A 17,004-nucleotide genomic window follows, 5' to 3' on the forward strand; every position below is an offset into this window, starting at 1 on the left:
ATATCTTCAGCCAAAACCAGGCCAGGAGCTGATTGTGGAAGTTCAACTTGATGTTAAAGGCAATTAAAACAAGTCCAGGAGAGCCAAAATATGATCTTTAATATATCCCTCCTGAAGTTAGAGATCATCTAAAGAAAAGATTTGATGCATTGAATACCAAGGACTGAAAACCAGAAGAATTGTGTGAGGATATCAAGAGCATTATCCATGAAGAAAGCAAGAGGTCACTAAAAAGACAAAAAAAAGAAGAGAAGACCAAAATGAATGACAGAAGAGACTCTACAACTTGTCCTTGAGTGGAGAGTGGCTAAAGCAAATGGTAGAAATGACAAGATAAAAGAGCTGAATAAAATATTCCAAAGAGCAGCTCGAGTAGACAAAACCAATTGCTATAATGAAACATGCAAAGCCTGGAGTATGCAAACCAAAAGGGAAGAACATGCTCAGCATTTCTCAAGCTGAAAGAATTGAAGAAAAAATTTAAATCAAAAATAACTGGTCAATCTTCATCCAATTCAGGAGCTGACATATGATCTAGAACAAATGGTATTGAAGGAGGAAGTTAAAGCTGCAATGAAAGAATTGGCAAAGAACAAGGCTCCAGGAATTGACGGAATACCAATTGAGGTATTTCAACAAACAGATGCCGCACTGGAGGCACTCACTCGGTTATGTCAAGAGATTTGGAAGACAGCTACCTAGCCAACTGACTGGAAGAGTTCCATTCCAAAGAAAGGTGACCCCACAGAATGTGGAAATTATAGAACAATATCATTAATATTGTATGCAAGTAAGATCTTACTGAAAATAATTCAAAAACTGTTGCAGCAATATATTGACAGACAACTTCCAGAGGTGCAAGATCGATTCAGAAGAGAACGTGGAACAAGGGATATCATAGCTGTTGTCAGATGGATCTTGGCTCAAGGCAAAGAATACCAGAAAGATGTTTACTTGTGCTTTATTGACTATTCAAAGGCATTTGATTGTGTGGATCATGACAAATTATGGATAACATTGAGAAGAATGGGAATTCCTGATTGTACTCATGAGGAATCTGTACCTTGACCAGGAGGCTGTCGTTCGAACAGAACAAGGGGTCACTACATGGTTTAAAATCAAGAAGGGAGTGTGTCAGGGTTGTATCCTTTCCCCATACTTATTCAATCTATATGCTGAATAAATAATCCAAGAAGCTGGACAATATGAAGAAAAACGTGGTATCAGGATGGAGGAAGAATCATTAACAACCTGAGATATGCAGACAATACAACTTTGCTTGCTGAAAGTGAGGATGACTTGAGGCACTTATTAATGGAGTTTGAAGAATACCATCTGCAGTATGGATTACGTCTCAATATAAAGAAAACAAAAATCCTCACAACTGGACCAAGGAGCGGCATCACAATAAATGGAGAGAATATTGAAGTTGTCAAAGAATTCACGTTGCTTGATTCTACAATCAATGCCTATGGAAGTAGTAGTCAGGACATTAGACGATGTATAGCACTGGTCAGGTCAACCATGAAGGAACTGTTTCAAGTGCTAAGGAGCAAGGATGTCTCCTTGAGGAATAAGGGTACACCTGACACAAGCCATGGTATTTCCAATCACCTCATATGCATGTGAGAGTTGCACAATGAATAAGGACGACCAGAGAAGAGTTGATGCTTTTGAGTTGTGGTGCTGGCAAAGAGTATTAAAAGTACCATGGACTGCTAAAAGAACAAACAGATCTATCCTGGACGAAGTGCACCCAAAATGCTCCTTGGAAGTGAGAATGGCCAGACTTCATCTTACCTACTTTGGTCATGTCAGAAGGGACCATTCCCTGGAGAAGGATGTCATGCTTGGTAAGGTGGAGGGTCACCGAAAGAGGGGAAGGCCTTCATTGAGATGGATTGACATGGTGGCTATAATGATGGGCTCAATTATTGCAGGGATCATGGAGCTGGCACGGGATCTGGTGGTGTTTTGTTCTGCTGTGTATCAGGTCGCTATGTGTCGGAAATGACTCCACAGCACCTAACAACAACAATAACAAAGATTACAGCTCAGAAATCCTTATAGAGAAGTTCGACTCTGCCCTATAGGGTTGCTGTGAGTTGGAATGCATGAAATCCATGACACACACCTACAGTATCTTCAACCTCTGTCCTTCTTGTGGTAAGGCTCAAGACATCATTTCTCTTTCTGGCTAAGTAGTGTTCTACTGTCTGTGTGTACCACATTGTGTTTATCCATTCATCCATGAATGGGCATTTATGTTGATTTTACCTTCTGGCTATTGTGAAAATTGCTTCAGTGAGCATTAATGTATATATGACTGTTCAAATAACTGTTTTCAAGTCTTTTGAGTATATGCCTATTAATGATATGGCTGGATAATATGGAAGTTCTGAGGTAATCTCATCGTGCAGTGGTAAATGTATTTGATTTCTTGCCAAATACTAGTAGTTTAAACTGATCAGCTCCTTTGTGGGAAAAAAGAGGAAATCAGCTTCTGTAAAGATTCACAGCCTTGGAAACCCTATGGGGCAGTTCTACACTGTCCTATAGGACACTATGAGTCAATATCAACTTGATGACAATGAGTTTGGTTTGGTTTGTTTATGGTCGTCCTATTGTTACTTTTTTGAAGGAGTGTCACACTGTTTTCTGCAATCGCTGTGTCTTTTTGTAAGCAATGGATAAGAGTTCCTGTATCTCCACATCCTTGCCAAAATTTGTTATTTTTATTTATTTACACCTTTTCTCTTAGCTACCTTGGTGGGATCTTTTCAATATTGACTAAATAAAACAATTTTAAGAAATTTTCAGACATTTAGAAGCTCTGGTGGCATAGTGCTTAAGACCATTGATTGCTAACCAGAAGGCTGACAGTTCAAACCCACCAGCCACTCCTATCACGTGGGAAATGCAAAGAGGTTTGCTACACTTCAAAATTGACTCGACAGCAGTGAGGCTTGTTTTGTTTTGTTTTGTTTTATCCCCCCCAGTCATGAATATGTGATAAGCAGTAATTTGATAATCCCAATTGCCAAATTAGTGATTAGGGACAGGATTTAGAAATTAGGAAAATGATTACTTGACTTATAGGTCAAGGGGAGCTATATAAAGGAAGGGATTTCACATAGGAGGTAGCATGATAGATACATGAAAGAGAGCTAAATATAGGTAATTCATTGAGTTGCCAAAGTTTTCATAGATATCTCTTTCCAGAAGGATATCTTCAGTTTTCACTTTGGAGACTTGCATTTTAATTAATTAATGTAATTAAATTTCTTCAGAGTGATACCATATTTACCAGTTAATGTATTAGCAGGATCATTGTATTTGGATGAAAACTAATTCATTATTGTTTATTGTCATCAGCACAGGTTTCAAAACCCAGGTGGATTTTATTCCAATTAATGGGTGAGAATACTTCAGTACAACTAAAAGGACCTCAAATAACTCAGAATAGTATGAATGTAGAAATGGAAAGAAATAGAATACGCTACTCAAAATAAATTCAGTAATATTGGGAAAACAAAATAGCATAGCTCGACCTGGATCTAGCACTGACTAAAATAGCAAGTAGTGCTTTCTATATTCTGAATACTCGCTTAAATGTTGCCCTGGAGGTGTTGACCATAGGTAATTTTTTTTTTCAATTTACTTAGCCTCCCTACCACCTTATCTTGAATAACACTTCTGTGACATTATAGCATCTTTTTTGTATTTAATATATTTTTAATTTCTTTCTGATACCTGAAATTATTTCATATGTATTATATAATTTAAACTTAATGAAAGACTTTATTATTTTATGCATTGCTGTGGACCCAGTAACAAAATAGTACCTGGAGTATAGTAAGTGTTCATTAAACAGTTAAGTGAATGAAAGTTTCAGAGCTCTCCCCCCGTTTGCTCTTCACTAGCCTCCATTACTATTAGAGAAAGAGAACAATGAACCACTTCAAACCCACTGCCATCAAGTCTATTCTGACACATAGGGATCCTATAGGAAGTTTAGAATTGTCCCATTGGGTTTCCAAGGCCATAAATCTTTAGGGAAGCAGATTGCTTCATCTTTCTCCCATTGAGTAGCTAGCTGGTGGGTTCAAACTACTGATTTTTGGTTAGCAGATGAATGCTTTAACCACTATACCACTAGAACTCCAAGAGATCCATATTTAAGTCCAAGTTTGGAATGAAAGCGTGAAATTAAAACTAAAAGATAGTATTGCAGATGGAAGAGCAACATACTGTATACCATTGAATGAAATTGGGATTTGGGAGCCTTACCTTCAGGGCTTTTTAGAACCCCTGTAACTGTTTCACATACTCCTAAAATTCCTTCACCCCTACAAATATTTCATAAATCTGAAGCTCATTATCATTTGCTTTTCCAACTACCTTCAGTTAAAAAAAAAAAAAAAAAAGAGAGAGATTTTACATTTTAGGAATTGTTTTCATATCTCACACTTTATAAATACTTAAATAAAAAAGTGCTTACTTTGGCAGCACATATACTAAAATTGGAATCATACAGAAAAGATTAACATGGCCCCTGCAGAAGGATGACACTCAAATTCATGAAGCTTTCCACATTTAAATAAATAGATAAAAATAAACACTTGATATCTGTCTTTAGACATATAAAACCTAGGAAAGAAGCTATCTTGCATAGTTTTTAGCTGATCTGCCAGATAATAAAATTATAATATTAGAAGATTTAAAACATGCCAACAATGTACATTTTATATTTGTCTTCCGGTTGAAGAAATAGTTGCTATATCCATTAAATACTTGAGCAGTAATTGCCGTTCTGATAGAACTTTTTATAAAATTGATAAACTTTGAAAGATACTTTTTTTTTTTGAAAAATAACTATTTTTAAGGTAGCTCTGGTAATGTAGCACCTAAAGCATTTGACTGCTACCCAGAAGATTGACAGTTCAAACCCACCAGTCACTCCTCGGATGGAAGGTTGGGCAATCTACTTCCATAGTGTTACCACCTCGGAAACCCAAGGAGGGGTCGCTATGAGTTGGGTCTGACTTGACTGCACATAACAACAACAATTATTTTTAAATAGGATATATCAGGTTGACTAATTCAAGGATATCATTACCTAAGCAAAATAGAAAGAGCTCTGGTGGCATAGTGGTTAAAACATTTGGCTGTTAACCAAAAGTGAGCAGTTTGAAACCACCAGCCACTCTATGGATGAAAGATGGAGCAGTCTGCTTCCTTAATGATTTAAAGCCTTGGAAACCATATGGAGCATTCGATTCTGTCCTAAAGGGCCACTACGAATTGGAATTGACTACATAGCACTGAAATTGGGGAAGCAAAATAGAGCACTTTATATAATTTTTACAAAAATAATTTCCCCTTCATTGCATTATTGGTACATTACAACAAAGAGGGTTTATTGGTCTTCTTTCAATACTAGAGTTATCTTCATGAGCTTCTCATGTATTTAAAATAAGGAAACTGCTTTCATGATAGATTGCCATGTCAGTTTCAAAATAGCTTCTAATTGTCAGATATATTTAAGCTTATGTATATGCCTTACTTCTCTATCAGGATATAAATACACACTTTAATTAATGGAATTAATGTAGAATTACTGAGTGGTTCAGAGAATTAAATTCCATTTTATCCCTAAGTGTTAATAAATTAGTCTTTTCACTAGCTATAGGTCATAACATTGGAGTACTCCAAAGAATGCATTCTCTACTTTTTTCAAAACCAAAATACTCTTATTAATTTAACTTGATGAAATATGTCTATGGTTAATTTTACTTTTTTCTCCTTTTTAGCGTAGCTCAAAATCCCCCTCCCTGCCCTTTGGGCATGCATAAGAGCCCGCCTCTACACATTCACCCATGATATGAGATCAAATGTGCTTCTAACTGCTGGCATGAGCTGTATACTAAATATTGTACCTATCAAACTTTTACATGTTTTCATTTTGAAATTTCCATTTAAATGCAAATTCTGCCATTTAAATAGAGTCCTCATGTGCTTTATTATACCATAATTACTAGTTCCTATCTTCCTGGGACTGACTGCAAGAAAGGCCATAGGTTACTTTGTTAGCTCTCTAAAAGTGCAATTGAAATCAAGAAGTCATCATCTCTAACGTTTTTGAATGGCACCATTTGTTAAGGGAGGCCTGAGATACTGGTTCAAACAGTGCCCTAAAACTTGTCCTGTCCTGTGATTTATAAGAAGAAGAGCAAACAAAACCCACAGCTACCATTTCCTCAGATCCATGTGAATTAAATAGTCTAACATGATCTGGCACTAATGAATACCAATTGAAATGCTGCCCTTTTTTTCAAAGAGACACATGCCAAGTGACACAAGGTAATTTCAATGTCAAACAAAACAAATATACACCCATTTCTCACCAATCCACATGGTATGTTTTGAAAGACCAGGTTTTTATGAGAAATTGTCATGGGGGGAAAAAAAATAGGCTAACCATATCAGACAAGAAAACAAAGGTGACTATATATATTACTTAACTGTCAAATGTTATCATTACAAAACTGCCAAATTACATCATTACATAAATATCCCACTGCAAAGACTCATGACCCAGTCAAGTTTACACAAACCTTACCTTAAACATCACAATCATAGTTACTTTGGCTAGCATCTCTGCATGCATGAATGTAAGATGTACATTGTTTAAAAAAAAAAAAAAAAGTTGGATAGAAGATTTTATTCTTATCAAGTAACAAAATAATGCATAAGTGAGGAGTAGATGTATTTAGATATTGTTGTTGTTGCTGTTGGCTATGACTCATAGCAACCCAATGCACAACAGAAAGAAACACTGTCAAGTCCTGAACCATCTTGACACTCTTTGCTTTGCTTGAGCTCATCGTTGCATTCACTGTGTCAATCCATCTTACTAAAGGTCTCACCCTTCATCACTGATCCTCTACTTTCCCATGCATGATATCCTTCTCCATGGACTGGTCCCTTCTGACAGTATAACCAAAGTATATAAGATGAAATCTGACCATTCTCACTCCTAAGGAGCATTCCAGCTGTATTACTTCCAAGACAGATTTATTCATTCTTCTCACAGCCTATGGTATTTTCAATATTCTTCACCAACACCACAATTCAAATGCATCAACTCTTCTTTGCTCTTCCTTATTCATTTTCTAGCTTTCAAATGTATATGAGGTTATTGAAAATAGCATGACTTTGGGTCAGGTGCAATTTAGTCATCATAGTGACATCTTTTCTCCTTAACACTTTAATGAGGTCTTTTGCAGCTGATTTGCCCAGTGTAATGAGACATCTTATTTCTTGACTGCTCCTTCCATGAGCATTTATTGTAGATCCCAGTAACACAAAATTTTTGACAACTTTAATCTCTTTTCTCCATTCATCATGATGCTGCTTATCATCCAGTTGTGAAGATTTTTGTTTTCTTTATGTTCACAAATAATCCATACTGAAGACTTCAGTCTTTAATATTCATCAGTAATTGCTTTAAGTCTTCTTCACTTTCAGTAAGCAAAGTTGTGTCATCTGCATATTGCTGTTTTTTAATGAGTCTTCCTCCAATCCTGGTGCTTCATTCTTCATTATATTGTCAAGCTTCTTGGATGATTTGCTCAGCATACAGATTGAATAATTATAGTGAAGGTGTACAACCCTGACATATACCTTTATTGTTTTTAAATCATGTTGTTTTTAAATCCTGGTTCTGTTCAACCAACTCCCTCTTAGTTTAAAAATATTTAATTAAATTACATACTTAATTGAGCACAATTAAGTATTCTAGAATTCCTGTTCGTCACAATGTTACCTAACTTATGAATGGTTCACAAAGTTGTATGTCTTCGTGTAGTAAATAAAGGGCAGGTAAACATCTTTTAGCTATTCTTTGCTTTCAGCCAAAATCCAACTGATATCAGCAATGATATTTCTCATCCCCTGTCCTCTTCTTAATTCAGCTTGAGTTCCTGGCACTTTCTTGTTGATGTACTGCTGCAACAGTTTTTTATTATTTTCAACAAAATTTTACTTGTGACATTAATGGTATTGTTCAATAATTTCCAAATTCTGTTGGATCACCTTTCTTTAGAATGGGCAAAAGTATGGATCTCTTTGAATTGATTGGCCATGTAGCTGTCATCCAAATATATTGGCATAAAGGAGCTTGTGCCTCCTGCATTGCATCTCGTTGTTGAACGATCTCAAGGGATATTCCATCAGTCCTGGAGCCTTTATTTATTTTTCATTTTTTTTTTTTTTTTAAATTGGCCCAGTGCAGTGTTGACTTCTTTCAGTATCATTGGTTCTAGATTATAGGCTACCTCCTAAAATGGCTGAAGGTTGACCAAATCTTTTTGATATAGTGGTGATTCTATGTATTTCTTCCATCTTCTTTTGATGACTCATGCATCATTCTATATTTTGCCCAGAATCCTTCAATATTTCCACTCAAGGCTTGAAATTTTCCTTCAGTTATTTCAGCTTGAGAAATGTTGAGAGTATTCTTCCTCGTTGATTTCCCAACTGCAGGTCTTTGTATATTTCTTTCTAATACCTACTTTGTGCTCTTGAACTGCCCTTTAAAATCTTCCATTTAGTTCATTTACTTCAACATTCCTGCCATTCATTTTGACTATTCTCCAGTCAAGAGCATGTTTGATGGTCTCTTTTGACATCAATTTTTGTATTTTCTTTCATTCCTGTCTTTTTAATGAAATTTTTCTTTCTTTTATGTATAATGTCCTTAATTTCTTCCCATATTTCATCTAATCTTTACTTACTAGTGTTGAGTGTATCAAGTCTATTCTTCAGATTGTTTGCAATTTCAGGTGGGATATATTCACAGTTATAATTTGTCTCTTGTGGACTTGTTTTAATTTTCTTCATCTTAAACTTGCCTAAGAGCAATTTATGTTCTGTTCCACTTTTGGCCTCTGACCTTTTTCTGACTGATGATATAGAGCTTCTCTATAGTTTCTTTCCACAGAAGTAGTCAATTTGATTCCTGTGTATTCCATCTTGTGAAGTCTATGTGTATAATTACTGTTAATCTTTTTAAAAAATGAACTTCCTATGAATACATTTTTTGTGGTGCAAAATTTTATCATATCAGTTGTCTTTTCTATTACCAAAGACATATTTTTCATCTACTGATTGTTTCCAAATTTCACATTCTAATCATTAATAATTGTCAATATAATTTGATTGTAAATTTGGTCAATTTTAGACTGCACAAGTAGGTAAAAAGCTTTAATTTCTTAATATTCGGTTGTAGTGGTTGGTGCATAAATTTTAATAATTTTAGTATTAACTGGTCTTAATTGTAGGCATATTGTTATTATCCTATCACTGATATCATTATACTTCAGGATGGATCTCAAAATGTTCTTTTGGGCAATGAACGTAAGGTGGTTATGTTTGTATGTAAACTTGGCTGTGCCTTGTTGAGTGGCTAGGCAGCTGCTGGTAGTTATTCCCCGTGATGGGACTGACAGTCAACTTCATGGTGAGATCTACCACAAGCAGCTGAGTAGCTGCTTTAGGGATGTGGACTGCTTCCTGTATACAAGAAACAACTTTTGGAATGGTCTCTAGCTTATTGCACCTTGAACCCTGCATATAGCTGTGTCATTGCTCAGCAGCCTGCCATGCTCTGCCAACCTTGGGAATTACAATGGACTGTAATTACTGGCCTGCCATGTGGTTTGGTAACATTGGGACTGTGCCTTTATATTTGTTGACCTTGGGACTGTTAGCTTCAGCAGCCAGTAGCTGTCTCAGCAGCCAGCAGCTGTCTGAGTCAAGAAAAGCCTCTCATTTCAGTGGGCCAGGAGCTGGAGGCAGAGCTGAAACCCAAGGCTGAGGGGCTTTCACCCAACCCCTAGAGCCCGGCACTTTGAACTTGGACTTAAAGCCTCAAAACTGTAAGAGAATAAACTCCTGTTTGTTCAAGCCATCCCATTTGTTGTATATTCTTGTCAGAGTGGTACTAGGTAACCAGAACAGAACATGATGCCATTGCTCTTTAGTGTGTCATTTGTGTTATAGTAAACTATATGATTCTAAGAATCAAAATAGCCAATACTAGTCCATTTCTGTTCGATGATTCCTAGAATGTTGATTTTTATGTTCTCCATTTCATTTCTTAAAATTTATACTTTCCCTAGATTCATTCTTCCTAAATTCAACATTCTTCTTATTATTATTTTTATTTTTTATTGTGATTTGGGTGAAAGTTTACAGAGCAAATTTGCTTTCCATACAGCAGCTCACATATACTTTGTCTCATGACATTGATTGCAATTTACCACAATTCAGCAGTTCCCCTCCCACTTCCTCCCCATAGTTACCTCTTCCTTGTGTTCTTCCCCCCATGCACTCCTGCCCCCTGAGCTGTCTCCCTGCACATACACCACCCTTCTATTCTCCCATGATTGTTCTCTCAAAAGAGTATATCTAACTAATGTAAATGTTCAGCTCATATGCCTGTCTTTTGCTTGGCTGGAAGCCACAGGGGTGGGTTCAATTCCAGACCTGAAGGGCATCCAGGGGTCATAATCTCAGTGGTTCCACTAAGCTCCATCAGACCAGCAAACTTCATCCCCGTTTTATTCTTTTTTTAGTGATTTTGAGTTTTGTTCTACATTGTTCTCTCACTCTACCCAGGATCTCGTACATAGATCCCCCTCTGAGTGGTTGACAGTGGTAGCTGGGCACCATCTACTTCTTCTGGTATCACATTCAATAGATTGAGGATTGCATGGTATACCAACTGTTCTATTTGTTTTTGGTTTTCATTGGAGAGACCCATAATTATGTCTAGATGGCCATGTGCAAGCTTGGCTGGTTACTACTTGCCAAAGTAGGATGTGGAAAAATATTTTGTGTAGTGTGTTATGCCAATTGAGCTTGATGTCCCTTGGAACTATGGTCCTGAGCTCACAGGTCCAACTACTCATTCCCTCTGGATAGCTGGCTGTGGTCAAGAGGTGATTATAACCATGACCCTTGTCAGCTCTACTACATACCTAGGGATTCTTACAGAACATACCAATACACTTGTAGAAATATTTTCTGCCAATGCTATACATGGTCTTAGGCACATTCTCCCCCTGCATAGACATGCCTAATAGTTCAGCCTGTCCAACCATCTATACACCCGTATATAGATGTTTGCCTTCACTGACAACACAGTACTCAATGTGAAAAAGTGTTCATCTTTGTTGTCTTTACTTCCCATGCACTCTCTCTGTTCACATATAAACCTTTCCTTGACTTTTTACAATAACATACTAATATGATATTTGTCCTTTTATGATTGACATTTCACTCAGCATAATGTTCTCCAAGTTCATCCACAATATGTGGTGTTTTGCAGATTCTATGTTATTCTTTAAGGTTGCGTAATAGGAATACAATGTGTGTATGTACCATAGTTTGACTATCCATTCTTCTGCTGATGGGTACCTAGGTTGTTTCTATCTTTTAGCTACTGTACATAGTGCTGTGAAGAACATGACTGTGTATATATCTGTTAGTGTCCTGGTTCTCACTTCTTTAGGATATATACCTAGTGATGGAATTGTTGAATCAAATGATATTTCTAATTCCAACTTTTTAAGGAATTGGCATATCGCTTTCCACAGTGGTTGTATCATTTGACAGTCCCACCAGCAGTGCATGAGAGTCCCAATCTCTCTGCATCCTCACCAACTTTTGTTATTTTCTGTCTTCTTGAACTTTGCTACCAGTTCTGGGGCAAGATATTATCTCATTGTTGTTTTGATTTGCATCTCTCTAATGGCTAATCATTGTGAGCATTTCTTCATAGATTTGTTGCCCGCTTGAATATTCTCTTTGATGAAGTGTCTATTCATGTTTTCTGCCCATTTTTTAAATGGAATATTTGTCTATTTTTTGTTGAGGTATTGGAATTTTCTATAAATTCTAGAGAAAGACCACTGTCAGATATTTCATTGCCAAGTATTTTTCCCCAATATTGTGGAGAAGTGTTTGGAAGCATGTAAATAAAATAATTTTTAGAATGACCTTTTCATCTAGTTTATTTTCTGCTGTTTGTGCATTTTGGGTTATGCTTGATATTCTATTCATACCATATATTAACCAAACCAAACACACTGCCATCAAATCAGATCCAACTCATAGCAACCACTCCTTGGGTTTCCAAGGCAGTATCACTGTGGAAATAGATTACCCAACCTGTCTTCCAAGAAGCGTCTGGTGGGTTTGAACCACCAGGTTTCTGGTTAGCAGTCAAATGCCTTAGGTACTAAGCCACCAGAGTTCCCTTCCATACCATATATTGTTGTTATTGTTGTTGCTGTTATATGACTTCAAGGCAGGTCCGACTCATAATGACCCCTCCTTGGGTTTCCAAGACAGTTATCACTATGGAAGTAGATTGTCCCATCTTCTTTCCAAGGAGTGGCTGGTGGATTTGAACTACCAGCCTTCTGGTTAGCAGTTTAGTGCCTTAGGCACTATGCTACCAGAGCTACTATACCATATATTAAGAACTTTAAATTTGCTCCTATTTTTTCCTTGAGGAACTTTATGGTTTTAGGTTTCACATTTAAGTCTTTGATCCATCTGGAGTTAGTTTTTGTGTATGGTGTGAAGTACAGATCTTGTTTCATTTTTCTGCAAATGGATATCCACTTTTGCCAGCATCATTTCTTAAACAGACAATCTGTTCCCCATTTAATGGATTTTGGCCTTTTGTCAAAGATTAGCTGACCATAGGTCGATGGATCTATGTCTGGGTTCTCAGTTCTATTTAATTGGTCTATGTGTCTGTTGTTGTGTCAATACCAGGCAGTTTTGACTACTGTGGTGGTACAGTAAGTTTTCAGATTGGGGAGTGTGAGACCTCCTACTTTGTTCTTCTTCAGTAATGCTTTGCTTATCCAAAATGTCTTTCCTTTCCATATAAATTTAGTGATTATTTTTTCCATATCTTTAAAGAATGTTGATAGAATCTGGATTAGGATTAATTTGAATGTATAGATTGCTTTTGGTAGAATTTGCATTTTCACAATGTTCAATCTTCCTATCCATGAGCATGGTATGCTATTCCATTTTTGTAGATCTCTTAGGGTCTTGAAGTAAACTGTTATAGTTTCTTTGTACAGGTCTTTTGTGTTGCTGGTAAGATTTATTCCTAAATATTTTATTTTTGGTTCACTATTGTAAGTAGTATTGATTTCCTTATTTTTCAGCAGTCTCTCTGCTCATGTAGAGGAATCCAAATGAATTTTGGATGTTGATCTTGTATCCTGTGACTGTGCTAAATCTCTGAATTAATTCCTTTATATTTCTAACTGAGTCTCTTGGGTTGTCTAGTTATAGGATCAGATCATCAGCAAATAGGTATAGCTTAATGCTTTTCATTTAGATGCTTTTAATTTCCCTTTCTTGCCTTATTCCCCTTGTTAGGACTTCCAATACAATGTTGAATAGAAGTGGTGATAGAGGACATCCTTGTCCGGTTTGTGTTTACGAGGGTGATAGTTTCAGTCTCTCTCCATTGATAATAATATTGGCTGTTAGGTTTATCTGAAATTATTTTCCATATCAATATTGACATAATCACTTGCAAAATGTTTCAATGATTAGTCTACCCTTTCTAAAAATTCATTTTTCTAAACTGATAAGCTTGTAGTGAATTTATATATATATATATATATATATATATATATATATATATATATATTTGAAAACTTAGAACATTCTTCAGCATTAAGATAGCTAATAATTGGTATGCTTACAAAAAGTCATTTAAAAATCAACTCTATTTTTGGTGTAAGACAAAGAATATAATAACCCTGATTCCATATTTTTAACCATCTGGTTATATTAACATAGTTGATAAGACTGCAGCTGCCAGAGCCCATGGGGAACTTTTTGGTAAATCAGGCCATGATTTCAGTATTCCGATTCCGCTTTCAGGTTTGGATTAACACAAACTGTCACTCTTTGACTTAAATCCCATTTTAAATACTTTTTACAATTAGCAAGTCCTACATTTTTCAATTTTTAATCCCACACACTTAATCAAACTTTTTTCTAAGCTTATGTTTTGGAAAAAATGTTTATTTCCCATGTTCATGTTGAGAAATTAACCACACAGCTACAACATGTATTTCTACCCAGAAAATAAATATTCTCTTAGCCTGATGCTATGGATTTATCTCTACTCTTATTCTATTTTATAGACAATGTTTGAACTCTGTAAATTGTTTTAGAATATCAGCATAACTCAATTGCTTTTGTCAAGATATTAAAAGTATCAGTAATTGAATCTTTCTCCCTTTCTATTCCTGGTGCTGACTGCATTATGACATCTCCAATTTCTGGCAGTTCACCAAATTCCTTCTTAACTTATTAAAACTTCAAAAAATAGAACACCTATAGAAGATTCCAATTGTAGCAACCTGTATTTTTGTCCTCAATACCAATGTATCTTCAGTGAGCTCTCTGCTGGAAACTAATTTAGGTGCTGGTAATACAGGTATGAACAAGTTAGATGATTTTCTACCCTATAAATTCCTAAACTCTGTAGGGAAAAAATATGAAGATATATATCTAAGGAAAACTACTCTGTCATGGGAGGTGCCATGAGAAAAATAAAGAAGAGAAAAGTGATACAAAATGACTTCAGTAAGAGAGGAGAAGATATTTGCTTTGGATTGAATTGTGTCCCTGGAAATATGTGTCCCATCACTTATCTTTCAGTTTGTCATAGTATAGTGGCTTGTGTGCTGCTGTGAAGCTGAAGGTTATACTAGTGGTATTTCAAATACCAGTAAAGTCACCCATGGTGGACAGATTTCAGCAGAGCTTCCAGACTAAGGGAATAAGGATAGGGAAAGCAAATTCTGAAAAAATGGGCCATTGAAATCCTTATGAATAACAGTGAAAAACTGATACATCACTTGAAAATTTTATGAATAGCCCAGAAGCATTTTCTTATATCATGCCAGAAAATGAGTCCCTCAGGCTGGAAGATATTCAAAATAAAATTGGGGAAGACCTGCCTTCTCAAAGTAGAGTTGGCCTTAATGATACGGATAGAGTAAACCTTTCAGGACCTTCCTTTGTAGATGAAACATGACTTAAAATAGAAAGGAATAGCTACAAGCATTCATTAAATTTGGAACGCTGAGTATATAAAGTATGAATGTAGGAAAACTGGAATTTTACAGAAATGAAATGTAACAAATACAGATTGATATCATAGGCATTAGTGAGCTGAAGTGGACTAGTATTGGCCATTTTGAATCAGGCAGTTATATGGTCTACTATGCTGGGAATGATAAATTAAAGATAAATGGTGTCCTACTCATCATCAGAAAGAGCATTTCAAGATCTATCCTGAATTACAATGCTGTCACTGATAGGATAATATCCATGTATCTACAAGGAAAACCAGTTAATATTGCTTATTCATATTAATGCATCAACAACTAAAGCCAACGATGAAGAAAGTCAAGATTTTACCAACTTCTCCTCCTTTACTTACAACAATTTGTATCACTTTCCCCCTCTTTATTTTTTCTCATGGGCACTTCCCATGATACAGTATATTTACTGTAGGAAGATAAGGCAATCTACTTCAGTAGTGATGTTACCTCAGAAAAGCAAGGAGAGGTCGTTATGAGTCAGATCTGACTTGAAAGCAGTGGGTGTTTTTTTTTTTTTTTTTTTAATATTTATTTTTATATTTTTCACCACTAAATTTAAGAATTTAAAATGGTAGAAAATTATCTGACTTGCTCATACCTGTATTAGCAATGCCTGAATTAGTACCCAACATAGAGTGTGCGTTGAAGATATATTGGTGTCAAGGAGAGAACATACGTTGGTGCAATTGGCATTTTCTACAGGTTTCCTTCTGAAATAGAATGAAGCATTAGGATTGGAGAAATACTCATTAACAACCTGTGATATGCAAATTATGCAACCATGATTGTTGAAAGGAAAGTGAAGGTGACTTGAAACACTTGCTGTTAAAGATCAAAGACCATAGCCTTCACCATGGATTACACCTAAAAATAAAGAAAGCAAATATCTTCACAAATGGACCAATAAGCATCACCACAATAAATGGTGAAAATATGAACATTGTCAGGGATTTAATTTTGCTTGCATCCACAATAACCACCCTTGGAAGCAGAAGTCAAGAAAATAGACATTGGACTGAGAAAATTTACTACAAAAGACTTTAAAAAAAAAAAAAATGTTAACTAGCAAAGAAGTCACTCTGAAGACTAATATGCTCCTAACCCTAACCTTGGTATTTTAAATTCTCTCCTATGGATGTGAAAGCTGAATGACGAATAAGGAAAATGGAAGAAGAGTTGAAGCTGGTGAAAAATACCAAAAATACCTAGGACTGCCAAAAGAATGCACAAATCTGTTCTGGAAAAAGTGCAGACAGAATACTCCTTGAAAGCAAGAATGGCCAGACTTCGTTTCACCTATTTTGGTCATGTTGTCAGAAGGAATCATTCCTTGAAGAAGGATATCATGCTTGATAAAATAGCAGGTAAGTCAGAAAAGGGAAGATCTTCAAGGAGGTGGATTGACACAGTAGCTGCAGCAATGGGCTCGAGCACAGCAAGGGTCCTGAAGATGGTGCAGGACTAGGTGATGTTTTGTTCGATTGTACCTAGGGTTGTGGGAGCTCAGTTAGTGTGTTAACTTGGCCTGGCCTGGCTGAGTGGCTGGGCAGCTGGATGTAGTATTCCCCGTGATAAGAATGGTAATCAATTCCATGGGGGGATCACCTGTGAGCAGCTGAGTAGCTGCCTTAGGGATGCAGTCTGCTTCCTGTATGTAAGAAGAAGCCTTGGGGATGGTCTCTAGCTTATGGCAGGCTTGGACCCTGCATGTAGCCATGTCTTTGTTCAGCAACCTGCCATGCTCTGCTGACTTTGGGATTTACAATGGGCTTAAATTAATGGC

General features: G+C 36.3%; 1 non-coding gene across 1 annotated transcript; it reads left to right on the forward strand.

Moving 5' to 3' along the window:
• Nucleotides 1-4,493: 4,493 nt before the first annotated feature.
• LOC122151191 lies at nt 4,494-4,600 on the forward strand. Its single transcript, XR_006164028.1, has one exon. It is a non-coding gene; the product is annotated as a U6 spliceosomal RNA (small nuclear RNA).
• Nucleotides 4,601-17,004: the final 12,404 nt, after the last annotated feature.

Source organism: Orycteropus afer, unplaced genomic scaffold (assembly GCF_000298275.1).
Source record: "Orycteropus afer afer isolate SDZICR_OR568_19922 unplaced genomic scaffold, OryAfe1.0 scaffold00328, whole genome shotgun sequence".
Classification (NCBI taxonomy): Eukaryota; Metazoa; Chordata; class Mammalia; order Tubulidentata; family Orycteropodidae; genus Orycteropus; species Orycteropus afer.